At 44.6% G+C, this 24,387-nt stretch overlaps 8 non-coding genes across 8 annotated transcripts; all 8 read right to left on the reverse strand.

Moving 5' to 3' along the window:
- Positions 1-1,371: 1,371 nt before the first annotated feature.
- Positions 1,372-1,443, reverse strand: TRNAG-UCC (transfer RNA glycine (anticodon UCC)). Its single transcript has one exon. It is a non-coding gene; the product is annotated as a tRNA-Gly (tRNA).
- Positions 1,444-3,989: 2,546 nt separating this feature from the next.
- TRNAG-UCC (transfer RNA glycine (anticodon UCC)) lies at positions 3,990-4,061 on the reverse strand. Its single transcript has one exon. It is a non-coding gene; the product is annotated as a tRNA-Gly (tRNA).
- Positions 4,062-6,672: 2,611 nt separating this feature from the next.
- TRNAV-UAC (transfer RNA valine (anticodon UAC)) lies at positions 6,673-6,744 on the reverse strand. The gene has a single exon. It is a non-coding gene; the product is annotated as a tRNA-Val (tRNA).
- A 2,606-nt stretch (positions 6,745-9,350) lies between these two features.
- On the reverse strand, positions 9,351-9,422 carry TRNAG-UCC (transfer RNA glycine (anticodon UCC)). Its single transcript has one exon. It is a non-coding gene; the product is annotated as a tRNA-Gly (tRNA).
- A 4,171-nt stretch (positions 9,423-13,593) lies between these two features.
- Positions 13,594-13,665, reverse strand: TRNAG-UCC (transfer RNA glycine (anticodon UCC)). Its single transcript has one exon. It is a non-coding gene; the product is annotated as a tRNA-Gly (tRNA).
- A 2,578-nt stretch (positions 13,666-16,243) lies between these two features.
- Positions 16,244-16,315, reverse strand: TRNAG-UCC (transfer RNA glycine (anticodon UCC)). The gene has a single exon. It is a non-coding gene; the product is annotated as a tRNA-Gly (tRNA).
- A 2,605-nt stretch (positions 16,316-18,920) lies between these two features.
- On the reverse strand, positions 18,921-18,992 carry TRNAG-UCC (transfer RNA glycine (anticodon UCC)). Its single transcript has one exon. It is a non-coding gene; the product is annotated as a tRNA-Gly (tRNA).
- A 1,445-nt stretch (positions 18,993-20,437) lies between these two features.
- Positions 20,438-20,509, reverse strand: TRNAG-UCC (transfer RNA glycine (anticodon UCC)). Its single transcript has one exon. It is a non-coding gene; the product is annotated as a tRNA-Gly (tRNA).
- Between the last annotated feature and the right edge of the window lie 3,878 nt (positions 20,510-24,387).

Here is a 24,387-nt window from a genome sequence, read left to right on the forward strand (position 1 = left end):
TTGAGTGTGAGTGAATGAGGGAGTGAGTGAGTGCTGGAGTGAATGAGTGAGTGTGTGACTGAATGAATGAAGGAATGAGAGGGGCAAACACTTCAGTCATTAGCGTTTGAACCAACCACACAGAATTTGACAAATCTTGGCCAGAAACTTCATGTCTGATATATCTCACGAAGGCGTATTTCGTAAATCGGATTTCAGTAAATAGGAGTGCAATTGCATTCACAATCTTCCTCGTGGAAAATGTGTTGTTTTGCTTGGTACGTCAACTCAGGTGCAAACTATATGATGAAACACGCATTTCTGCATTGGAAGTGTAATTCGGGACAATAAGTGTGCAAAATGTGCAAACAACAAGTTTATTGCCAAAAACGCTTCATTTCAGTAAATCGGAGTGCTATTGCATTCACAATCTTCCTCGTGATCGGATTTCAGTAAACAGGAGTGTAATTGCATTCACAATCTTCCGAGTGGAAAATGTGTGGTTTTGCGAAGGACGTACAACTCAGGTGCACACGATATGATGAAACACGCATTTCTGCATTAAAGTGTAATTCGGGACAAGAAGTGTGCAAAATGTGCAAACAACAACTTTATTGCAAAAAAGCGCTTCATTTCAGTAAATAGGAATGCTTTTGAATTCAAAATGTTCCACAATTTGATGAAACACGCGTAAGAAGAGTGATTCGGGAAAATATGGGTGCAAAATGTGCAAACAACAAGTTTATTGCCAAAAACTCTTCATTTCAGTAAATAGGAGTGCTTTTGCATTCACAATGTTCCACAATTTGATGAAACACGTGTTTCAATATTTGAAGTGTGATTCGGGACAATGAGGGTGCAATTTGTGCAGACAATAAGTTTTTGGTCCAAAACGCTTCTTTTCAGGAAATAGCACTGTTTTTACATTCACAATGTTCAACTGTTTGAGGAAAACACGCGTTTCAATATTAGAAGTGTGATTCGGGACAATGAGGGTGCAATTTGTGCAGACAATAAGTTTTTGCTCCAAAACGCCTCTTTTCACGACAGAGGAGGAGTTTTTGCATGAATCATTGCACACTCTGCAAAATGCGGAGACACAAAGTTTTTGGTCCAAAGCGCGACATTTCAGGGAAAGGACTGTTTTCCATTCACAATGTTCTTCGTGGAAATGACTTGTGCAAATGTAATAATTCTCGGGGAAACGTCCTGATTATAGATAAATAAATCTTGATTCGGAGATACTCCGGGGTTAAGAATTTCTTGTCAATCGATCCAACGGTGGCTGAGAATTATTTTTTTTAATGCAGACATGCACACACACACACACACACACACACCCGATCGCTGAAACCTGCTTTGCACTTCGCAAGCACAGTATAAAAATTAAGCTGCGATGACCAGGAATCGAACCCGGGTCAACTGCTTGGAAGGCAGCTATGCTCACCACTATACCACCATCGCTCCATGAAAAATATTCTTTTCAAATGTTAAATATTTTATTCATACAATTACCAAACTTATCAAATATCCTTTCATCAATAATTATAAACCAACATCAGTGAGTGAGTCATTCAGTGAATAAGTGAGTGAATGATTGAGTGTGAGTGAATGAGGGAGTGAGTGAGTGCTGGAGTGAATGAGTGAGTGTGTGACTGAATGAATGAAGGAATGAGAGGGGCAAACACTTCAGTCATTAGCGTTTGAACCAAACACACAGAATTTGACAAATCCTGGCCAGAAACTTCATGTCTGATATATCTCACGAAGGCGTATTTCGTAAATCGGATTTCAGTAAATAGGAGTGCAATTGCATTCACAATCTTCCTCGTGGAAAATGTGTTGTTTTGCTTGGTACGTCAACTCAGGTGCAAACTATATGATGAAACACGCATTTCTGCATTGGAAGTGTAATTCGGGACAATAAGTGTGCAAAATCTGCAAACAACAAGTTTATTGCCAAAAACGCTTCATTTCAGTAAATCGGAGTGCTATTGCATTCACAATCTTCCTCGTGATCGGATTTCAGTAAACAGGAGTGTAATTGCATTCACAATCTTCCGAGTGGAAAATGTGTGGTTTTGCGAAGGACGTACAACTCAGGTGCACACGATATGATGAAACACGCATTTCTGCATTAAAGTGTAATTCGGGACAAGAAGTGTGCAAAATGTGCAAACAACAACTTTATTGCAAAAAACGCTTCATTTCAGTAAATAGGAATGCTTTTGCATTCAAAATGTTCCACAATTTGATGAAACACGCGTAAGAAGAGTGATTCGGGAAAATATGGGTGCAAAATGTGCAAACAACAAGTTTACTGCCAAAAACTCTTCATTTCAGTAAATAGGAGTGCTTTTGCATTCACAATGTTCCACAATTTGATGAAACACCTGTTTCAATATTTGAAGTGTGATTCGGGACAATGAGGGTGCAATTTGTGCAGACAATAAGTTTTTGGTCCAAAACGCTTATTTTCAGGAAATAGGACTGTTTTTACATTCACAATGTTCAACTGTTTGAGGAAACACGCGTTTCAATATTAGAAGGTCTTAGGTCTTTCCCTCGCGGTCCCTATGTGCTGTCTTTGTCTTTCCCTCGCGGTCCCCATGTGCTGTCTTTGTCTTTCCCTCGCGGTCCCCATGTGCTGTCTTTGTCTTTCCCTCGCGGTCCCCATGTGCTGTTTTTGTCTTTCCCTCGCGGTCCCCATGTACTGTCTTTGTCTTTCCCTCGCGGTCCCTATGTGCTGTCTTTGTCTTTCCCTCGCGGTCCCCATGTGCTGTCTTTGTCTTTCCCTCGCGGTCCCTATGTGCTGTCTTTGTCTTTCCCTCGCGGTCCCCATGTGCTGTTTTTGTCTTTCCCTCGCGGTCCCCATGTACTGTCTTTCCCTCGCGGTCCCCATGTACTGTCTTTCCCTCGCGGTCCCCATGTACTGTCTTTGTCTTTCCCTCGCGGTCCCCATGTGCTGTTTTTGTCTTTCCCTCGCGGTCCCCATGTACTGTCTTTCCCTCGCGGTCCCCATGTGCTGTTTTTGTCTTTCCCTCGCGGTCCCCATGTACTGTCTTTGTCTTTCCCTCGCGGTCCCTATGTGCTGTCTTTGTCTTTCCCTCGCGGTCCCCATGTACTGTCTTTGTCTTTCCCTCGCGGTCCCTATGTGCTGTCTTTGTCTTTCCCTCGCGGTCCCCATGTACTGTCTTTGTCTTTCCCTCGCGGTCCCTATGTGCTGTCTTTGTCTTTCCCTCGCGGTCCCTATGTGCTGTTTTTGTCTTTCCCTCGCGGTCCCCATGTACTGTCTTTGTCTTTCCCTCGCGGTCCCTATGTGCTGTCTTTGTCTTTCCCTCGCGGTCCCCATGTGCTGTTTTTGTCTTTCCCTCGCGGTCCCCATGTACTGTCTTTGTCTTTCCCTCGCGGTCCCTATGTGCTGTCTTTGTCTTTCCCTCGCGGTCCCCATGTGCTGTTTTTGTCTTTCCCTCGCGGTCCCCATGTACTGTCTTTCCCTCGCGGTCCCCATGTACTGTCTTTGTCTTTCCCTCGCGGTTGTCAGCTCTTTCACGAGCCTCGATTCAGTATAGAAAAGAAAAAAAAAAAAAAGAAGTGTGATTCGGGACAATGAGGGTGCAATTTGTGCAGACAATAAGTTTTTGCTCCAAAACGCCTCTTTTCACGACAGAGGAGGAGTTTTTGTATGAATCATTGCACACTCTGCAAAATGCGGAGACACAAAGTTTTTGGTCCAAAGCGCGACATTTCAGGGAAAGGACTGTTTTCCATTCACAATGTTCTTCGTGGAAATGACTTGTGCAAATGTAATAATTCTCGGGGAAACGTCCTGATTATAGATAAATAAATCTTTAGTCGGAGATACTCCGGTGTTAAGAATTTCTTGTCAATCGATCCAACGGTGGCTGAGAATTTTTTTTTTTAATGCAGACATGCACACACACACACACACACACACCCGATCGCTGAAACCTGCTTTGCACTTCGCAAGCACAGTATAAAAATTAAGCTGCGATGACCAGGAATCGAACCCGGATCAACTGCTTGGAAGGCAGCTATGCTCACCACTATGCCACCATCGCTCCATGAAAAATATTCTTTTCAAATGTTAAATATTTTATTCATACAATTACCAAACTTATCAAATATCCTTTCATCAATAATTATAAACCAACATCAGTGAGTGAGTCATTCAGTGAATAAGTGAGTGAATGATTGAGTGTGAGTGAATGAGGGAGTGAGTGAGTGCTGGAGTGAATGAGTGAGTGTGTGACTGAATGAATGAAGGAATGAGAGGGGCAAACACTTCAGTCATTAGCGTTTGAACCAAACACACAGAATTTGACAAATCCTGGCCAGAAACTTCATGTCTGATATATCTCACGAAGGCGTATTTCGTAAATCGGATTTCAGTAAATAGGAGTGCAATTGCATTCACAATCTTCCTCGTGGAAAATGTGTTGTTTTGCTTGGTACGTCAACTCAGGTGCAAACTATATGATGAAACACGCATTTCTGCATTGGAAGTGTAATTCGGGACAATAAGTGTGCAAAATGTGCAAACAACAAGTTTATTGCCAAAAACGCTTCATTTCAGTAAATCGGAGTGCTATTGCATTCACAATCTTCCTCGTGATCGGATTTCAGTAAACAGGAGTGTAATTGCATTCACAATCTTCCGAGTGGAAAATGTGTGGTTTTGCGAAGGACGTACAACTCAGGTGCACACGATATGATGAAACACGCATTTCTGCATTAAAGTGTAATTCGGGACAAGAAGTGTGCAAAATGTGCAAACAACAACTTTATTGCAAAAAACGCTTCATTTCAGTAAATAGGAATGCTTTTGCATTCAAAATGTTCCACAATTTGATGAAACACGCGTAAGAAGAGTGATTCGGGAAAATATGGGTGCAAAATGTGCAAACAACAAGTTTATTGCCAAAAACTCTTCATTTCAGTAAATAGGAGTGCTTTTGCATTCACAATGTTCCACAATTTGATGAAACACCTGTTTCAATATTTGAAGTGTGATTCGGGACAATGAGGGTGCAATTTGTGCAGACAATAAGTTTTTGGTCCAAAACGCTTATTTTCAGGAAATAGGACTGTTTTTACATTCACAATGTTCAACTGTTTGAGGAAACACGCGTTTCAATATTAGAAGGTCTTAGGTCTTTCCCTCGCGGTCCCTATGTGCTGTCTTTGTCTTTCCCTCGCGGTCCCCATGTGCTGTCTTTGTCTTTCCCTCGCGGTCCCCATGTGCTGTCTTTGTCTTTCCCTCGCGGTCCCCATGTGCTGTTTTTGTCTTTCCCTCGCGGTCCCCATGTACTGTCTTTGTCTTTCCCTCGCGGTCCCTATGTGCTGTCTTTGTCTTTCCCTCGCGGTCCCCATGTGCTGTCTTTGTCTTTCCCTCGCGGTCCCTATGTGCTGTCTTTGTCTTTCCCTCGCGGTCCCCATGTGCTGTCTTTGTCTTTCCCTCGTGGTCCCCATGTACTGTCTTTGTCTTTCCCTCGCGGTCCCCATGTGCTGTTTTTGTCTTTCCCTCGCGGTCCCCATGTACTGTCTTTCCCTCGCGGTCCCCATGTGCTGTCTTTCCCTCGCGGTCCCCATGTACTGTCTTTGTCTTTCCCTCGCGGTCCCCATGTGCTGTTTTTGTCTTTCCCTCGCGGTCCCCATGTACTGTCTTTCCCTCGCGGTCCCCATGTGCTGTTTCTGTCTTTCCCTCGCGGTCCCCATGTACTGTCTTTGTCTTTCCCTCGCGGTCCCTATGTGCTGTCTTTGTCTTTCCCTCGCGGTCCCCATGTACTGTCTTTGTCTTTCCCTCGCGGTCCCTATGTGCTGTCTTTGTCTTTCCCTCGCGGTCCCCATGTACTGTCTTTGTCTTTCCCTCGCGGTCCCTATGTGCTGTCTTTGTCTTTCCCTCGCGGTCCCTATGTGCTGTTTTTGTCTTTCCCTCGCGGTCCCCATGTACTGTCTTTGTCTTTCCCTCGCGGTCCCTATGTGCTGTCTTTGTCTTTCCCTCGCGGTCCCCATGTGCTGTTTTTGTCTTTCCCTCGCGGTCCCCATGTACTGTCTTTGTCTTTCCCTCGCGGTCCCTATGTGCTGTCTTTGTCTTTCCCTCGCGGTCCCCATGTGCTGTTTTTGTCTTTCCCTCGCGGTCCCCATGTACTGTCTTTCCCTCGCGGTCCCCATGTACTGTCTTTGTCTTTCCCTCGCGGTTGTCAGCTCTTTCACGAGCCTCGATTCAGTATAGAAAAAAAAAAAAAAAAAAGAAGTGTGATTCGGGACAATGAGGGTGCAATTTGTGCAGACAATAAGTTTTTGCTCCAAAACGCCTCTTTTCACGACAGAGGAGGAGTTTTTGTATGAATCATTGCACACTCTGCAAAATGCGGAGACACAAAGTTTTTGGTCCAAAGCGCGACATTTCAGTAAAAGGACTGTTTTCCATTCACAATGTTCTTCGTGGAAATGACTTGTGCAAATGTAATAATTCTCGGGGAAACGTCCTGATTATAGATAAATAAATCTTTAGTCGGAGATACTCCGGTGTTAAGAATTTCTTGTCAATCGATCCAACGGTGGCTGAGAATTATTTTTTTTAATGCAGACATGCACACACACACACACACACACACCCGATCGCTGAAACCTGCTTTGCACTTCGCAAGCACAGTATAAAAATTAAGCTGCGATGACCAGGAATCGAACCCGGATCAACTGCTTGTAAGGCAGCTATGCTCACCACTATACCACCATCGCTCCATGAAAAATATTCTTTTCAAATGTTAAATATTTTATTCATACAATTACCAAACTTATCAAATATCCTTTCATCAATAATTATAAACCAACATCAGTGAGTGAGTCATTCAGTGAATAAGTGAGTGAATGATTGAGTGTGAGTGAATGAGGGAGTGAGTGAGTGCTGGAGTGAATGAGTGAGTGTGTGACTGAATGAATGAAGGAATGAGAGGGGCAAACACTTCAGTCATTAGCGTTTGAACCAAACACACAGAATTTGACAAATCCTGGCCAGAAACTTCATGTCTGATATATCTCACGAAGGCGTATTTCGTAAATCGGATTTCAGTAAATAGGAGTGCAATTGCATTCACAATCTTCCTCGTGGAAAATGTGTTGTTTTGCTTGGTACGTCAACTCAGGTGCAAACTATATGATGAAACACGCATTTCTGCATTGGAAGTGTAATTCGGGACAATAAGTGTGCAAAATCTGCAAACAACAAGTTTATTGCCAAAAACGCTTCATTTCAGTAAATCGGAGTGCTATTGCATTCACAATCTTCCTCGTGATCGGATTTCAGTAAACAGGAGTGTAATTGCATTCACAATCTTCCGAGTGGAAAATGTGTGGTTTTGCGAAGGACGTACAACTCAGGTGCACACGATATGATGAAACACGCATTTCTGCATTAAAGTGTAATTCGGGACAAGAAGTGTGCAAAATGTGCAAACAACAACTTTATTGCAAAAAACGCTTCATTTCAGTAAATAGGAATGCTTTTGCATTCAAAATGTTCCACAATTTGATGAAACACGCGTAAGAAGAGTGATTCGGGAAAATATGGGTGCAAAATGTGCAAACAACAAGTTTATTGCCAAAAACTCTTCATTTCAGTAAATAGGAGTGCTTTTGCATTCACAATGTTCCACAATTTGATGAAACACCTGTTTCAATATTTGAAGTGTGATTCGGGACAATGAGGGTGCAATTTGTGCAGACAATAAGTTTTTGGTCCAAAACGCTTATTTTCAGGAAATAGGACTGTTTTTACATTCACAATGTTCAACTGTTTGAGGAAACACGCGTTTCAATATTAGAAGGTCTTAGGTCTTTCCCTCGCGGTCCCTATGTGCTGTCTTTGTCTTTCCCTCGCGGTCCCCATGTGCTGTCTTTGTCTTTCCCTCGCGGTCCCCATGTGCTGTCTTTGTCTTTCCCTCGCGGTCCCCATGTGCTGTTTTTGTCTTTCCCTCGCGGTCCCCATGTACTGTCTTTGTCTTTCCCTCGCGGTCCCTATGTGCTGTCTTTGTCTTTCCCTCGCGGTCCCCATGTGCTGTCTTTGTCTTTCCCTCGCGGTCCCTATGTGCTGTCTTTGTCTTTCCCTCGCGGTCCCCATGTGCTGTCTTTGTCTTTCCCTCGTGGTCCCCATGTACTGTCTTTGTCTTTCCCTCGCGGTCCCCATGTGCTGTTTTTGTCTTTCCCTCGCGGTCCCCATGTACTGTCTTTCCCTCGCGGTCCCCATGTACTGTCTTTCCCTCGCGGTCCCCATGTACTGTCTTTGTCTTTCCCTCGCGGTCCCCATGTGCTGTTTTTGTCTTTCCCTCGCGGTCCCCATGTACTGTCTTTCCCTCGCGGTCCCCATGTGCTGTTTTTGTCTTTCCCTCGCGGTCCCCATGTACTGTCTTTGTCTTTCCCTCGCGGTCCCTATGTGCTGTCTTTGTCTTTCCCTCGCGGTCCCCATGTACTGTCTTTGTCTTTCCCTCGCGGTCCCTATGTGCTGTCTTTTTCTTTCCCTCGCGGGCCCCATGTACTGTCTTTGTCTTTCCCTCGCGGTCCCTATGTGCTGTCTTTGTCTTTCCCTCGCGGTCCCTATGTGCTGTTTTTGTCTTTCCCTCGCGGTCCCCATGTACTGTCTTTGTCTTTCCCTCGCGGTCCCTATGTGCTGTCTTTGTCTTTCCCTCGCGGTCCCCATGTGCTGTTTTTGTCTTTCCCTCGCGGTCCCCATGTACTGTCTTTGTCTTTCCCTCGCGGTCCCTATGTGCTGTCTTTGTCTTTCCCTCGCGGTCCCCATGTGCTGTTTTTGTCTTTCCCTCGCGGTCCCCATGTACTGTCTTTCCCTCGCGGTCCCCATGTACTGTCTTTGTCTTTCCCTCGCGGTTGTCAGCTCTTTCACGAGCCTCGATTCAGTATAGAAAAAAAAAAAAAAAAAAGAAGTGTGATTCGGGACAATGAAGGTGCAATTTGTGCAGACAATAAGTTTTTGCTCCAAAACGCCTCTTTTCACGACAGAGGAGGAGTTTTTGTATGAATCATTGCACACTCTGCAAAATGCGGAGACACAAAGTTTTTGGTCCAAAGCGCGACATTTCAGGGAAAAGACTGTTTTCCATTCACAATGTTCTTCGTGGAAATGACTTGTGCAAATGTAATAATTCTCGGGGAAACGTCCTGATTATAGATAAATAAATCTTTAGTCGGAGATACTCCGGGGTTAAGAATTTCTTGTCAATCGATCCAACGGTGGCTGAGAATTTTTTTTTTTTAATGCAGACACGCACACACACACACACACCCGATCGCTGAAACCTGCTTTGCACTTCGCAAGCACAGTATAAAAATTAAGCTGCGATGACCAGGAATCGAACCCGGGTCAACTGCTTGGAAAGCAGCTCTGCTCACCACTATACCACCATCGCTCCATGAAAAATATTCTTTTCAAATGTTAAATACAGACTTGGCATTTAATATGGAATATTTTTTTTTTCTTGACTTGGGCTTACTTCTTAACTCAGTATATCAATCTGGTGAGTTTCTTTTACACTTTGGTGATTTATTTGTTAAAAGAACCATGTCACTGATTGTCTGTCGCAGCAAGAAGTCAACAACAGGATTATATCACAGGTGGCGTGGCAAAATGTACAGACAGGTGCATTTGATGAGTGGCTTCACAGTCAGGTACACAAGGGTTGTTGCGTTCTGTATTAGTGGAAAACAACTGCTGCACGTCTCCAAAAGTTATTGCCGCTTCCTCTGGAGATGGTCCGTCAATTCGACAATGCTGTTTGTCATGGAGTGGTGGCTTCACGAAATTACGGCATGAAACAGCGTGCTATTGCTCGGCAGTATGGCATCACTCAAGGTCAGGTGTCAAAGATCCTGAAACGAAATGCTCAGAGGGGTGTCCCTACTCCAATACCGAGGCCAGGACGTCCCCGCAGAACCACAAGGAGGGATGATCGCCAGCTGCACCGGTTAGTCCGCAATGGCCGTACCAAGTCAGCTAATCGGCTTAGGGCTGAGTGGCAGCAACTGACAAATGTGCCTGTATCCAGAAGGCTAGTCAACCAACGACTGGTTCAAGCAGGCTATCGTGCCAGGCATCCCCTGAGAAAGCCACGCCTGACCAGACAACACGGCCAGCGCCGATTGCAGTGGGCCAGAGAGCACCGTCAATGGCAGCCAGGACACTGGAATCACGTGATCCTCAGTGACGAGTCTAGATTTCTGGTCTATCGTCAAGATGGCCGTGTCCGAGTGTGCAGACAAGTGCATGAAGCCTACAACAAAGATTGTATAGTGCCAAGAGTCCAAGCTGGAGGTGGTGGGGTGACCGTTTGGGCTGCTTTTCATGCAGGGGGCAAAACTGACCTGGTTGTTCTGAATGGAAACCTGAACCAGTTCAAGTACAGGGCCATTCTGGAAGAAACACTGCTTCCATTTGCTCGTGCAGCCTTTCGAGGAAACTGTCTTCCAAGATGACAATGCACGGCCTCATCGTGCTCGCATGATCCAACACTTTCTTGCTGACCGTGGTGTAGAGCATATGGAGTGGCCTGCCATGTCCCCGGATATGAATCCGATAGAGAACTTGTGGGCAGAATTAACACGTCAAATCGACCACTTGGACCAGCAGCCGACCTCTCTGCGTGAATTGCAGCAGGCTATTGTCACTGCATGGCAAGCGATTCCTGTCCAAACCTTGGCAAATCTCGTGAACAGCATGCTTCAACGTGTACGTGCTCTCCTGAATGCTCGTGGGGGTTACACGAAGTACTGAACTGTAATTTTACTGTCCGTAATCCCAGTCGTAATTTAACTTTTGTTTTTGATTAAAAAAATTTGGCTAATGTGCAAAATATAGAGATACTTCTGGAAAACGTACAGAAGTTTAACACAGTACTGTCCATGAATTGAGTTCGATATCAGTTTACATCACTTTAAAGGATCAATTTATTTGTTTCGAAATGTCAAATGTGGTTTTTGTTTCTTTTAAAGGTCACATTAACAAAATCTAGAATAATTTCAACATAATTCCAATGAACTTTTGGTTCTAAGACATCTTGAAAAGTAAGTTCACCCCCACAAAAAAAATATTCCATACTAAATGCCAAGTCTGTATTTTATTCATACAATTACCAAACTTATCAAATATCCTTTCATCAATAATTATAAACCAACATCAGTGAGTGAGTCATTCTGTGAATAAGTGAGTGAATGATTGAGTGTGAGTGAATGAGGGAGTGAGTGAGTGCTGGAGTGAATGAGTGAGTGTGTGACTGAATGAATGAAGGAATGAGAGGGGCAAACACTTCAGTCATTAGCGTTTGAACCAAACACACAGAATTTGACAAATCCTGGCCAGAAACTTCATGTCTGATATATCTCACGAAGGCGTATTTCGTAAATCGGATTTCAGTAAATAGGAGTGCAATTGCATTCACAATCTTCCTCGTGGAAAATGTGTTGTTTTGCTTGGTACGTCAACTCAGGTGCAAACTATATGATGAAACACGCATTTCTGCATTGGAAGTGTAATTCGGGACAATAAGTGTGCAAAATCTGCAAACAACAAGTTTATTGCCAAAAACGCTTCATTTCAGTAAATCGGAGTGCTATTGCATTCACAATCTTCCGAGTGGAAAATGTGTGGTTTTGCGAAGGACGTACAACTCAGGTGCACACGATATGATGAAACACGCATTTCTGCATTAAAGTGTAATTCGGGACAAGAAGTGTGCAAAATGTGCAAACAACAACTTTATTGCAAAAAACGCTTCATTTCAGTAAATAGGAATGCTTTTGCATTCAAAATGTTCCACAATTTGATGAAACACGCGTAAGAAGAGTGATTCGGGAAAATATGGGTGCAAAATGTGCAAACAACAAGTTTACTGCCAAAAACTCTTCATTTCAGTAAATAGGAGTGCTTTTGCATTCACAATGTTCCACAATTTGATGAAACACCTGTTTCAATATTTGAAGTGTGATTCGGGACAATGAGGGTGCAATTTGTGCAGACAATAAGTTTTTGGTCCAAAACGCTTATTTTCAGGAAATAGGACTGTTTTTACATTCACAATGTTCAACTGTTTGAGGAAACACGCGTTTCAATATTAGAAGGTCTTAGGTCTTTCCCTCGCGGTCCCTATGTGCTGTCTTTGTCTTTCCCTCGCGGTCCCCATGTGCTGTCTTTGTCTTTCCCTCGCGGTCCCCATGTGCTGTCTTTGTCTTTCCCTCGCGGTCCCCATGTGCTGTTTTTGTCTTTCCCTCGCGGTCCCCATGTACTGTCTTTGTCTTTCCCTCGCGGTCCCTATGTGCTGTCTTTGTCTTTCCCTCGCGGTCCCCATGTGCTGTCTTTGTCTTTCCCTCGCGGTCCCTATGTGCTGTCTTTGTCTTTCCCTCGCGGTCCCCATGTGCTGTTTTTGTCTTTCCCTCGCGGTCCCCATGTACTGTCTTTCCCTCGCGGTCCCCATGTACTGTCTTTCCCTCGCGGTCCCCATGTACTGTCTTTGTCTTTCCCTCGCGGTCCCCATGTGCTGTTTTTGTCTTTCCCTCGCAGTCCCCATGTACTGTCTTTCCCTCGCGGTCCCCATGTGCTGTTTTTGTCTTTCCCTCGCGGTCCCCATGTACTGTCTTTGTCTTTCCCTCGCGGTCCCTATGTGCTGTCTTTGTCTTTCCCTCGCGGTCCCCATGTACTGTCTTTGTCTTTCCCTCGCGGTCCCTATGTGCTGTCTTTGTCTTTCCCTCGCGGTCCCCATGTACTGTCTTTGTCTTTCCCTCGCGGTCCCTATGTGCTGTCTTTGTCTTTCCCTCGCGGTCCCTATGTGCTGTTTTTGTCTTTCCCTCGCGGTCCCCATGTACTGTCTTTGTCTTTCCCTCGCGGTCCCTATGTGCTGTCTTTGTCTTTCCCTCGCGGTCCCCATGTGCTGTTTTTGTCTTTCCCTCGCGGTCCCCATGTACTGTCTTTGTCTTTCCCTCGCGGTCCCTATGTGCTGTCTTTGTCTTTCCCTCGCGGTCCCCATGTGCTGTTTTTGTCTTTCCCTCGCGGTCCCCATGTACTGTCTTTCCCTCGCGGTCCCCATGTACTGTCTTTGTCTTTCCCTCGCGGTTGTCAGCTCTTTCACGAGCCTCGATTCAGTATAGAAAAGAAAAAAAAAAAAAAGAAGTGTGATTCGGGACAATGAGGGTGCAATTTGTGCAGACAATAAGTTTTTGCTCCAAAACGCCTCTTTTCACGACAGAGGAGGAGTTTTTGTATGAATCATTGCACACTCTGCAAAATGCGGAGACACAAAGTTTTTGGTCCAAAGCGCGACATTTCAGGGAAAGGACTGTTTTCCATTCACAATGTTCTTCGTGGAAATGACTTGTGCAAATGTAATAATTCTCGGGGAAACGTCCTGATTATAGATAAATAAATCTTTAGTCGGAGATACTCCGGTGTTAAGAATTTCTTGTCAATCGATCCAACGGTGGCTGAGAATTTTTTTTTTTAATGCAGACATGCACACACACACACACACACACACACACACCCGATCGCTGAAACCTGCTTTGCACTTCGCAAGCACAGTATAAAAATTAAGCTGCGATGACCAGGAATCGAACCCGGATCAACTGCTTGGAAGGCAGCTATGCTCACCACTATGCCACCATCGCTCCATGAAAAATATTCTTTTCAAATGTTAAATATTTTATTCATACAATTACCAAACTTATCAAATATCCTTTCATCAATAATTATAAACCAACATCAGTGAGTGAGTCATTCAGTGAATAAGTGAGTGAATGATTGAGTGTGAGTGAATGAGGGAGTGAGTGAGTGCTGGAGTGAATGAGTGAGTGTGTGACTGAATGAATGAAGGAATGAGAGGGGCAAACACTTCAGTCATTAGCGTTTGAACCAAACACACAGAATTTGACAAATCCTGGCCAGAAACTTCATGTCTGATATATCTCACGAAGGCGTATTTCGTAAATCGGATTTCAGTAAATAGGAGTGCAATTGCATTCACAATCTTCCTCGTGGAAAATGTGTTGTTTTGCTTGGTACGTCAACTCAGGTGCAAACTATATGATGAAACACGCATTTCTGCATTGGAAGTGTAATTCGGGACAATAAGTGTGCAAAATCTGCAAACAACAAGTTTATTGCCAAAAACGCTTCATTTCAGTAAATCGGAGTGCTATTGCATTCACAATCTTCCTCGTGATCGGATTTCAGTAAACAGGAGTGTAATTGCATTCACAATCTTCCGAGTGGAAAATGTGTGGTTTTGCGAAGGACGTACAACTCAGGTGCACACGATATGATGAAACACGCATTTCTGCATTAAAGTGTAATTCGGGACAAGAAGTGTGCAAAATGTGCAAACAACAACTTTATTGCAAAAAACGCTTCATTTCAGTAAATAGGAATGCTTTTGCATTCAAAATGTTCCACAATTTGATGAAACACGCGTAAGAAGAGTGATTCGGGAAAATATGGGTGCAAAATGTGCAAACAACAAGTTTATTGCCAAAAACTCTTCATTTCAGTAAATAGGAGTGCTTTTGCATTCACAATGTTCCACAATTTGATGAAACACCTGTTTCAATATTTGAAGTGTGATTCGGGACAATGAGGGTGCAATTTGTGCAGACAATAAGTTTTTGGTCCAAAACGCTTATTTTCAGGAAATAGGACTGTTTTTACATTCACAATGTTCAACTGTTTGAGGAAACACGCGTTTCAATATTAGAAGGTCTTAGGTCTTTCCCTCGCGGTCCCTATGTGCTGTCTTTGTCTTTCCCTCGCGGTCCCCATGTGCTGTCTTTGTCTTTCCCTCGCGGTCCCCATGTGCTGTTTTTGTCTTTCCCTCGCGGTCCCCATGTACTGTCTTTGTCTTTCCCTCGCGGTCCCTATGTGCTGTCTTTGTCTTTCCCTCGCGGTCCCCATGTGCTGTCTTTGTCTTTCCCTCGCGGTCCCTATGTGCTGTCTTTGTCTTTCCCTCGCGGTCCCCATGTGCTGTCTTTGTCTTTCCCTCGTGGTCCCCATGTACTGTCTTTGTCTTTCCCTCGCGGTCCCCATGTGCTGTTTTTGTCTTTCCCTCGCGGTCCCCATGTACTGTCTTTCCCTCGCGGTCCCCATGTGCTGTCTTTCCCTCGCGGTCCCCATGTACTGTCTTTGTCTTTCCCTCGCGGTCCCCATGTGCTGTTTTTGTCTTTCCCTCGCGGTCCCCATGTACTGTCTTTCCCTCGCGGTCCCCATGTGCTGTTTCTGTCTTTCCCTCGCGGTCCCCATGTACTGTCTTTGTCTTTCCCTCGCGGTCCCTATGTGCTGTCTTTGTCTTTCCCTCGCGGTCCCCATGTACTGTCTTTGTCTTTCCCTCGCGGTCCCTATGTGCTGTCTTTGTCTTTCCCTCGCGGTCCCCATGTACTGTCTTTGTCTTTCCCTCGCGGTCCCTATGTGCTGTCTTTGTCTTTCCCTCGCGGTCCCTATGTGCTGTTTTTGTCTTTCCCTCGCGGTCCCCATGTACTGTCTTTGTCTTTCCCTCGCGGTCCCTATGTGCTGTCTTTGTCTTTCCCTCGCGGTCCCCATGTGCTGTTTTTGTCTTTCCCTCGCGGTCCCCATGTACTGTCTTTGTCTTTCCCTCGCGGTCCCTATGTGCTGTCTTTGTCTTTCCCTCGCGGTCCCCATGTGCTGTTTTTGTCTTTCCCTCGCGGTCCCCATGTACTGTCTTTCCCTCGCGGTCCCCATGTACTGTCTTTGTCTTTCCCTCGCGGTTGTCAGCTCTTTCACGAGCCTCGATTCAGTATAGAAAAAAAAAAAAAAAGAAGAAGTGTGATTCGGGACAATGAGGGTGCAATTTGTGCAGACAATAAGTTTTTGCTCCAAAACGCCTCTTTTCACGACAGAGGAGGAGTTTTTGTATGAATCATTGCACACTCTGCAAAATGCGGAGACACAAAGTTTTTGGTCCAAAGCACGACATTTCAGGGAAAGGACTGTTTTCCATTCACAATGTTCTTCGTGGAAATGACTTGTGCAAATGTAATAATTCTCGGGGAAACGTCCTGATTATAGATAAATAAATCTTTAGTCGGAGATACTCCGGTGTTAAGAATTTCTTGTCAATCGATCCAACGGTGGCTGAGAATTATTTTTTTTAATGCAGACATGCACACACACACACACACACACACCCGATCGCTGAAACCTGCTTTGCACTTCGCAAGCACAGTATAAAAATTAAGCTGCGATGACCAGGAATCGAACCCGGATCAACTGCTTGGAAGGCAGCTATGCTCACCACTATACCACCATCGCTCCATGAAAAATATTCTTTTCAAATGTTAAATATTTTATTCATACAATTACCAAACTTATCAAATATCCTTTCATCAATAATTATAAACCAACATCAGTGAGTGAGTCATTCAGTGAATAAGTGAGTGAATGATTGAGTGTGAGTGAATGAGGGAGTGAGTGAGTGCTGGAGTGAATGAGTGAGTGTGTGACTGAATGAATGAAGGAATGAGAGGGGCAAACACTTCAGTCATTAGCGTTTGAACCAAACACACAGAATTTGACAAATCCTGGCCAGAAACTTCATGTCTGATATATCTCACGAAGGCGTATTTCGTAAATCGGATTTCAGTAAATAGGAGTGCAATTGCATTCACAATCTTCCTCGTGGAAAATGTGTTGTTTTGCTTGGTACGTCAACTCAGGTGCAAACTATATGATGAAACACGCATTTCTGCATTGGAAGTGTAATTCGGGACAATAAGTGTGCAAAATCTGCAAACAACAAGTTTATTGCCAAAAACGCTTCATTTCAGTAAATCGGAGTGCTATTGCATTCACAATCTTCCTCGTGATCGGATTTCAGTAAACAGGAGTGTAATTGCATTCACAATCTTCCGAGTGGAAAATGTGTGGTTTTGCGAAGGACGTACAACTCAGGTGCACACGATATGATGAAACACGCATTTCTGCATTAAAGTGTAATTCGGGACAAGAAGTGTGCAAAATGTGCAAACAACAACTTTATTGCAAAAAACGCTTCATTTCAGTAAATAGGAATGCTTTTGCATTCAAAATGTTCCACAATTTGATGAAACACGCGTAAGAAGAGTGATTCGGGAAAATATGGGTGCAAAATGTGCAAACAACAAGTTTATTGCCAAAAACTCTTCATTTCAGTAAATAGGAGTGCTTTTGCATTCACAATGTTCCACAATTTGATGAAACACCTGTTTCAATATTTGAAGTGTGATTCGGGACAATGAGGGTGCAATTTGTGCAGACAATAAGTTTTTGGTCCAAAACGCTTATTTTCAGGAAATAGGACTGTTTTTACATTCACAATGTTCAACTGTTTGAGGAAACACGCGTTTCAATATTAGAAGGTCTTAGGTCTTTCCCTCGCGGTCCCTATGTGCTGTCTTTGTCTTTCCCTCGCGGTCCCCATGTGCTGTCTTTGTCTTTCCCTCGCGGTCCCCATGTGCTGTCTTTGTCTTTCCCTCGCGGTCCCCATGTGCTGTTTTTGTCTTTCCCTCGCGGTCCCCATGTACTGTCTTTGTCTTTCCCTCGCGGTCCCTATGTGCTGTCTTTGTCTTTCCCTCGCGGTCCCCATGTGCTGTCTTTGTCTTTCCCTCGCGGTCCCTATGTGCTGTCTTTGTCTTTCCCTCGCGGTCCCCATGTGCTGTCTTTGTCTTTCCCTCGTGGTCCCCATGTACTGTCTTTGTCTTTCCCTCGCGGTCCCCATGTGCTGTTTTTGTCTTTCCCTCGCGGTCCCCATGTACTGTCTTTCCCTCGCGGTCCCCATGTACTGTCTTTCCCTCGCGGTCCCCATGTACTGTCTTTGTCTTTCCCTCGCGGTCCCCATGTGCTGTTTTTGTCTTTCCCTCGCGGTCCCCATGTACTGTCTTTCCCTCGCGGTCCCCATGTGCTGTTTTTGTCTTTCCCTCGCGGTCCCCATGTACTGTCTTTGTCTTTCCCTCGCGGTCCCTATGTGCTGTCTTTGTCTTTCCCTCGCGGTCCCCATGTACTGTCTTTGTCTTTCCCTCGCGGTCCCTATGTGCTGTCTTTTTCTTTCCCTCGCGGGCCCCATGTACTGTCTTTGTCTTTCCCTCGCGGTCCCTATGTGCTGTCTTTGTCTTTCCCTCGCGGTCCCTATGTGCTGTTTTTGTCTTTCCCTCGCGGTCCCCATGTACTGTCTTTGTCTTTCCCTCGCGGTCCCTATGTGCTGTCTTTGTCTTTCCCTCGCGGTCCCCATGTGCTGTTTTTGTCTTTCCCTCGCGGTCCCCATGTACTGTCTTTGTCTTTCCCTCGCGGTCCCTATGTGCTGTCTTTGTCTTTCCCTCGCGGTCCCCATGTGCTGTTTTTGTCTTTCCCTCGCGGTCCCCATGTACTGTCTTTCCCTCGCGGTCCCCATGTACTGTCTTTGTCTTTCCCTCGCGGTTGTCAGCTCTTTCACGAGCCTCGATTCAGTATAGAAAAAAAAAAAAAAAAAAGAAGTGTGATTCGGGACAATGAAGGTGCAATTTGTGCAGACAATAAGTTTTTGCTCCAAAACGCCTCTTTTCACGACAGAGGAGGAGTTTTTGTATGAATCATTGCACACTCTGCAAAATGCGGAGACACAAAGTTTTTGGTCCAAAGCGCGACATTTCAGGGAAAAGACTGTTTTCCATTCACAATGTTCTTCGTGAAATGACTTGTGCAAATGTAATAATTCTCGGGGAAACGTCCTGATTATAGATAAATAAATCTTTAGTCGGAGATACTCCGGGGTTAAGAATTTCTTGTCAATCGATCCAACGGTGGCTGAGAATTTTTTTTTTTTAATGCAGACACGCACACACACACACACACCCGATCGCTGAAACCTGCTTTGCACTTCGCAAGCACAGTATAAAAATTAAGCTGCGATGACCAGGAATCGAACCCGGGTCAACTGCTTGGAAGGCAGCTCTGCTCACCACTATACCACCATCGCTCCATGAAAAATATTCTTTTCAAATGTTAAATATTTTATTCATACAATTACCAAACTTATCAAATATCCTTTCATCAATAATTATAAACCAACATCAGTGAGTGAGTCATTCTGTGAATAAGTGAGTGAATGATTGAGTGTGAGTGAATGAGGGAGTGAGTGAGTGCTGGAGTGAATGAGTGAGTGTGTGACTGAATGAATGAAGGAATGAGAGGGGCAAACACTTCAGTCATTAGCGTTTGAACCAAACACACAGAATTTGACAAATCCTGGCCAGAAACTTCATGTCTGATATATCTCACGAAGGCGTATTTCGTAAATCGGATTTCAGTAAATAGGAGTGCAATTGCATTCACAATCTTCCTCGTGGAAAATGTGTTGTTTTGCTTGGTACGTCAACTCAGGTGCAAACTATATGATGAAACACGCATTTCTGCATTGGAAGTGTAATTCGGGACAATAAGTGTGCAAAATCTGCAAACAACAAGTTTATTGCCAAAAACGCTTCATTTCAGTAAATCGGAGTGCTATTGCATTCACAATCTTCCGAGTGGAAAATGTGTGGTTTTGCGAAGGACGTACAACTCAGGTGCACACGATATGATGAAACACGCATTTCTGCATTAAAGTGTAATTCGGGACAAGAAGTGTGCAAAATGTGCAAACAACAACTTTATTGCAAAAAACGCTTCATTTCAGTAAATAGGAATGCTTTTGCATTCAAAATGTTCCACAATTTGATGAAACACGCGTAAGAAGAGTGATTCGGGAAAATATGGGTGCAAAATGTGCAAACAACAAGTTTATTGCCAAAAACTCTTCATTTCAGTAAATAGGAGTGCTTTTGCATTCACAATGTTCCACAATTTTATGAAACACCTGTTTCAATATTTGAAGTGTGATTCGGGACAATGAGGGTGCAATTTGTGCAGACAATAAGTTTTTGGTCCAAAACGCTTATTTTCAGGAAATAGGACTGTTTTTACATTCACAATGTTCAACTGTTTGAGGAAACACGCGTTTCAATATTAGAAGTGTGATTTGGGACAATGAGGGTGCAATTTGTGCAGACAATAAGTTTTTGCTCCAAAACGCCTCTTTTCACGACAGAGGAGGAGTTTTTGTATGAATCATTGCACACTCTGCAAAATGCGGAGACACAAAGTTTTTGGTCCAAAGCGCGACATTTCAGGGAAAGGACTGTTTTCCATTCACAATGTTCTTCGTGGAAATGACTTCTGCAAATGTAATAATTCTCGGGGAAACGTCCTGATTATAGATAAATAAATCTTTAGTCGGAGATACTCCGGGGTTAAGAATTTCTTGTCAATCGATCTAACGGTGGCTGAGAATTTTTTTTTTTTAATGCAGACACGCACACACACACACACACCCGATCGCTGAAACCTGCTTTGCACTTCGCAAGCACAGTATAAAAATTAAGCTGCGATGACCAGGAATCGAACCCGGGTCAACTGCTTGGAAGGCAGCTATGCTCACCACTATACCACCATCGCTCCATGAAAAATATTCTTTTCAAATGTTAAATATTTTATTCATACAATTACCAAACTTATCAAATATCCTTTCATCAATAATTATAAACCAACATCAGTGAGTGAGTCATTCTGTGAATAAGTGAGTGAATGATTGAGTGTGAGTGAATGAGGGAGTGAGTGAGTCCTGGAGGGAATGAGTGAGTGTGTGACTGAATGAATGAAGGCATGAGAGGGGCAAACACTTCAGTCATTAGCGTTTGAACCAAACACACAGAATTTGACAAATCTTGGCCAGAAACTTCATGTCTGATATATCTCACGAAGGCGTATTTCGTAAATCGGATTTCAGTAAATAGGAGTGCAATTGCATTCACAATCTTCCTCGTGGAAAATGTGTTGTTTTGCTTGGTACGTCAACTCAGGTGCAAACTATATGATGAAACACGCATTTCTGCATTGGAAGTGTAATTCGGGACAATAAGTGTGCAAAATCTGCAAACAACAAGTTTATTGCCAAAAACGCTTCATTTCAGTAAATCGGAGTGCTATTGCATTCACAATCTTCCTCGTGATCGGATTTCAGTAAACAGGAGTGTAATTGCATTCACAATCTTCCGAGTGGAAAATGTGTGGTTTTGCGAAGGACGTACAACTCAGGTGCACACGATATGATGAAACACGCATTTCTGCATTAAAGTGTAATTCGGGACAAGAAGTGTGCAAAATGTGCAAACAACAACTTTATTGCAAAAAACGCTTCATTTCAGTAAATAGGAATGCTTTTGCATTCAAAATGTTCCACAATTTGATGAAACACGCGTAAGAAGAGTGATTCGGGAAAATATGGGTGCAAAATGTGCAAACAACAAGTTTATTGCCAAAAACTCTTCATTTCAGTAAATAGGAGTGCTTTTGCATTCACAATGTCCCACAATTTGATGAAACACCTGTTTCAATATTTGAAGTGTGATTCGGGACAATGAGGGTGCAATTTGTGCAGACAATAAGTTTTTGGTCCAAAACGCTTATTTTCAGGAAATAGGACTGTTTTTACATTCACAATGTTCAACTGTTTGAGGAAAGACGCGTTTCAATATTAGAAGTGTGATCATCCACACCATGACCATGGAAGACCACATTAAGCAAATCCATGCATTTTTTCAGACGATGTCCGAGGCAGGTCTGACCATCAACTTAGCCAAGAGTGATGTTACATATTTATGTGAATGTATGTGGATTACCATTCAGGTCTTTGCTTATCCGTGTGTAGTATATTAAGGGTTGTTGTGATTGGAGGGTCAGGAGCTCTTCTGAACAAGTGGCCGGAAACGGAAGTGACCGGAAAGGGAGGAGGAAAAGACACGAGGAAAAAAGGACGAGGCTTCTTCTTCCTCGCCCGCACCGACGAAAGGTGGGATTGATTGAGCCGTGTGGAAAGGCGGCATTCCGAAGCCCGCCTGGCGAGAGGAATCACCGGGACGTGTACCTGCACGGTGGAGACGTCAAGTTGACGTGGGGCCGTGCATCGACCCCGCGTCTGGCACCGTTCCCAACACCGTCTAAAAAGACGCGTACGGGTCGCCCGTTGGGGCCTAACACGCCTGGCAAGCGGCGTGGGGCTTTTGGCTTGCTTTCCCGTCCCCGCGTCGCGTGGCCGCGAGGGGCTGTAGCCGGGGTGCCGGGTACGATACCTGCCCGGTGGAAACACGTCCACCCGGGGTTCGTTCAACCGCCCGAGTGCGGCGACGCCGACTATCATCTTGGTCAGGAGGGGCCCAGAGACATTGTGCGGGACCGAGACCAAAAGGGTGTCGTGAGTACTCACCGGGACACACGTATATAAGATGGCCATCTTACTCATAGGGAATTGATTGTGGCTGGGGAATTGTTGATGGTAGTGTATTGTTGATTGCTCGGGGAAAATCTCCGTGGTTGTGTCATTGAAATATTGTTGATGGTTGTGTATTGTTGATTGCTCGGGGAAAATCTCCGTGGTTGTGTCATTGAAATTGTATGGTATCATTACCATTGGAAATATATCCTTGAACATCAGTTGTCTCCTGGGTGAAATTCATATGGATTGCGTGGCGAAAGCGCATATATAATACAGCTTGCTGGCGGAGTTCCTCTCACGGTCCGGGGGTCACCGAGGCCAGGTATTCACCGAGGGGACCACGTAACAGAATTGGGGGCTCGTCCAAATTACGATTTGCGGTTTCGCAATTGGGTCTACGTCCGGGATTTAAAATTGTATAAAATAATAAAATAATAATTTTTTATTAATTAAAATTTATTAATTAATTATTAATTGGTAAATTTTTTTGAGAAATTGGGGTAAAGTCTTGGGTGAAGGTTAACAGGTGTTAACGATAGGCACCATGGCGTTTGTGGCACAGAACTTTGGGGTAACCCCGAGTGAGGCACAGTTCCGAGCGTTGCTAAAGTCGGACCTCTTGAAATTGGCCAAACATTTTAACTTGGAGGTCCGAACTAATTTGAGGAAGGCAGAGTTGCAGGCCACGGTGATACAATCTATGGTGGGATTAGGAACATGGGACGAGTTAGCCTGGGAGTGGCTACCCGAAGAACCAGAAGACGTTGAGCTCCGGAAACTGGAGTTGCAATTACGGAGCCAGGAACGGATTAAAGAAGAAGAAAGGAAAGCAGAAAAGGAAAGAGCAGAAGAAGAAAGGAAAGCAGAAAAGGAAAGAGCAGAAGAAGAAAGGAAAGCAGAAAAGGAAAGAGCAGAAGAAGAAAGGAAAGCAGAAGAGAGGAGGGAAGAGAAACAAGCGGAGGAAAGGAGAGTGGAACGAGAACTCCAGGAAAGGTTAGAAGACAAAAAAGCAGAGGAAAGGAGAGTGGAACGAGAACTCCAGGAAAGGTTGGAAGAGAAAACAGCACAAGAAAGAACCGAGGAAAGGAGAGTGGAAAGAGAACTCCAGGAAAGAAGAGAAAAGGAACAAGCAGAGGAAAGGAGAGCTGCAAGGGACCTCGAAGCAGAGGAGAGAAAAGCGGAAAGGGAATTAAAGGAACGTGACATGGAGCTTCAGCAAGAAATCAAATTCAAGGAGCTGGAGTTAATGAGAGAACGGGGAGAGGCACCACCCTTGCTGACGGGGTCGACACCTAACCAGAAAACCTGGGATGTGGGCAGACATGTGAGGCTGGTTCCACCGTTCAGTGAAAAGGAAGTCGCGAAATTTTTCCCACACTTTGAGAAAGTGGCTCGACAATTAAACTGGCCGGAGGAGGCCTGGACCATACTCGTGCAAAGTGTGCTGGTGGGGAAAGCTCAGGAAATTTATTCGGCGCTACCAATGGACCAATGTGCAGATTATGAGGTACTGAAGACGCACATCCTCAAAGCGTATGAGTTTGTTCCGGAAGCTTACAGGCAAAAATTCAGGAATGCCAGGAAGAGGGAGAGTGAGACCCATGTGGAGTTTGCCAGAGTGAAAGAAAACATGTTTGATCGGTGGTGTGAGTCAAAAGGAGTCGGGAAAGACTTCGAGACATTGCGGGATTTGATCCTGGTGGAGGAATTCCAGCAGTGTGTCCACGAGGACATCAAAGTGTACCTGCAGGAAAAGAAGGTACCAAAGTTGTGGGACGCAGCCACCATGGCAGATGATTATGCCTTAACCCACCGAATAGGGGTCCACGAACCTAACTCCTCGCCTAGATCTCCGCAGGGGAGGTGGGGAACAGCAGGTGCGGAGAACGACCATACATGGCGGCGGCCTCGAGATGATTATGGGGACAACTATGATACCCCACCTGTTCGAAATCAGAGGGATGCGGGCCCAAGACAAACTTATAGTTCGGGGGGCCCGAGGCAGACCACGAGTTTTTCCTCTGGGCCTACTTGCGCTTTTTGCAAGAAACCTGGACACTTG

The sequence above is a fragment of the Myxine glutinosa genome, unplaced genomic scaffold, assembly GCF_964187855.1.
Source record: "Myxine glutinosa unplaced genomic scaffold, kmMyxGlut1.1 SCAFFOLD_2075, whole genome shotgun sequence".
Taxonomy (NCBI): domain Eukaryota; kingdom Metazoa; phylum Chordata; class Myxini; order Myxiniformes; family Myxinidae; genus Myxine; species Myxine glutinosa.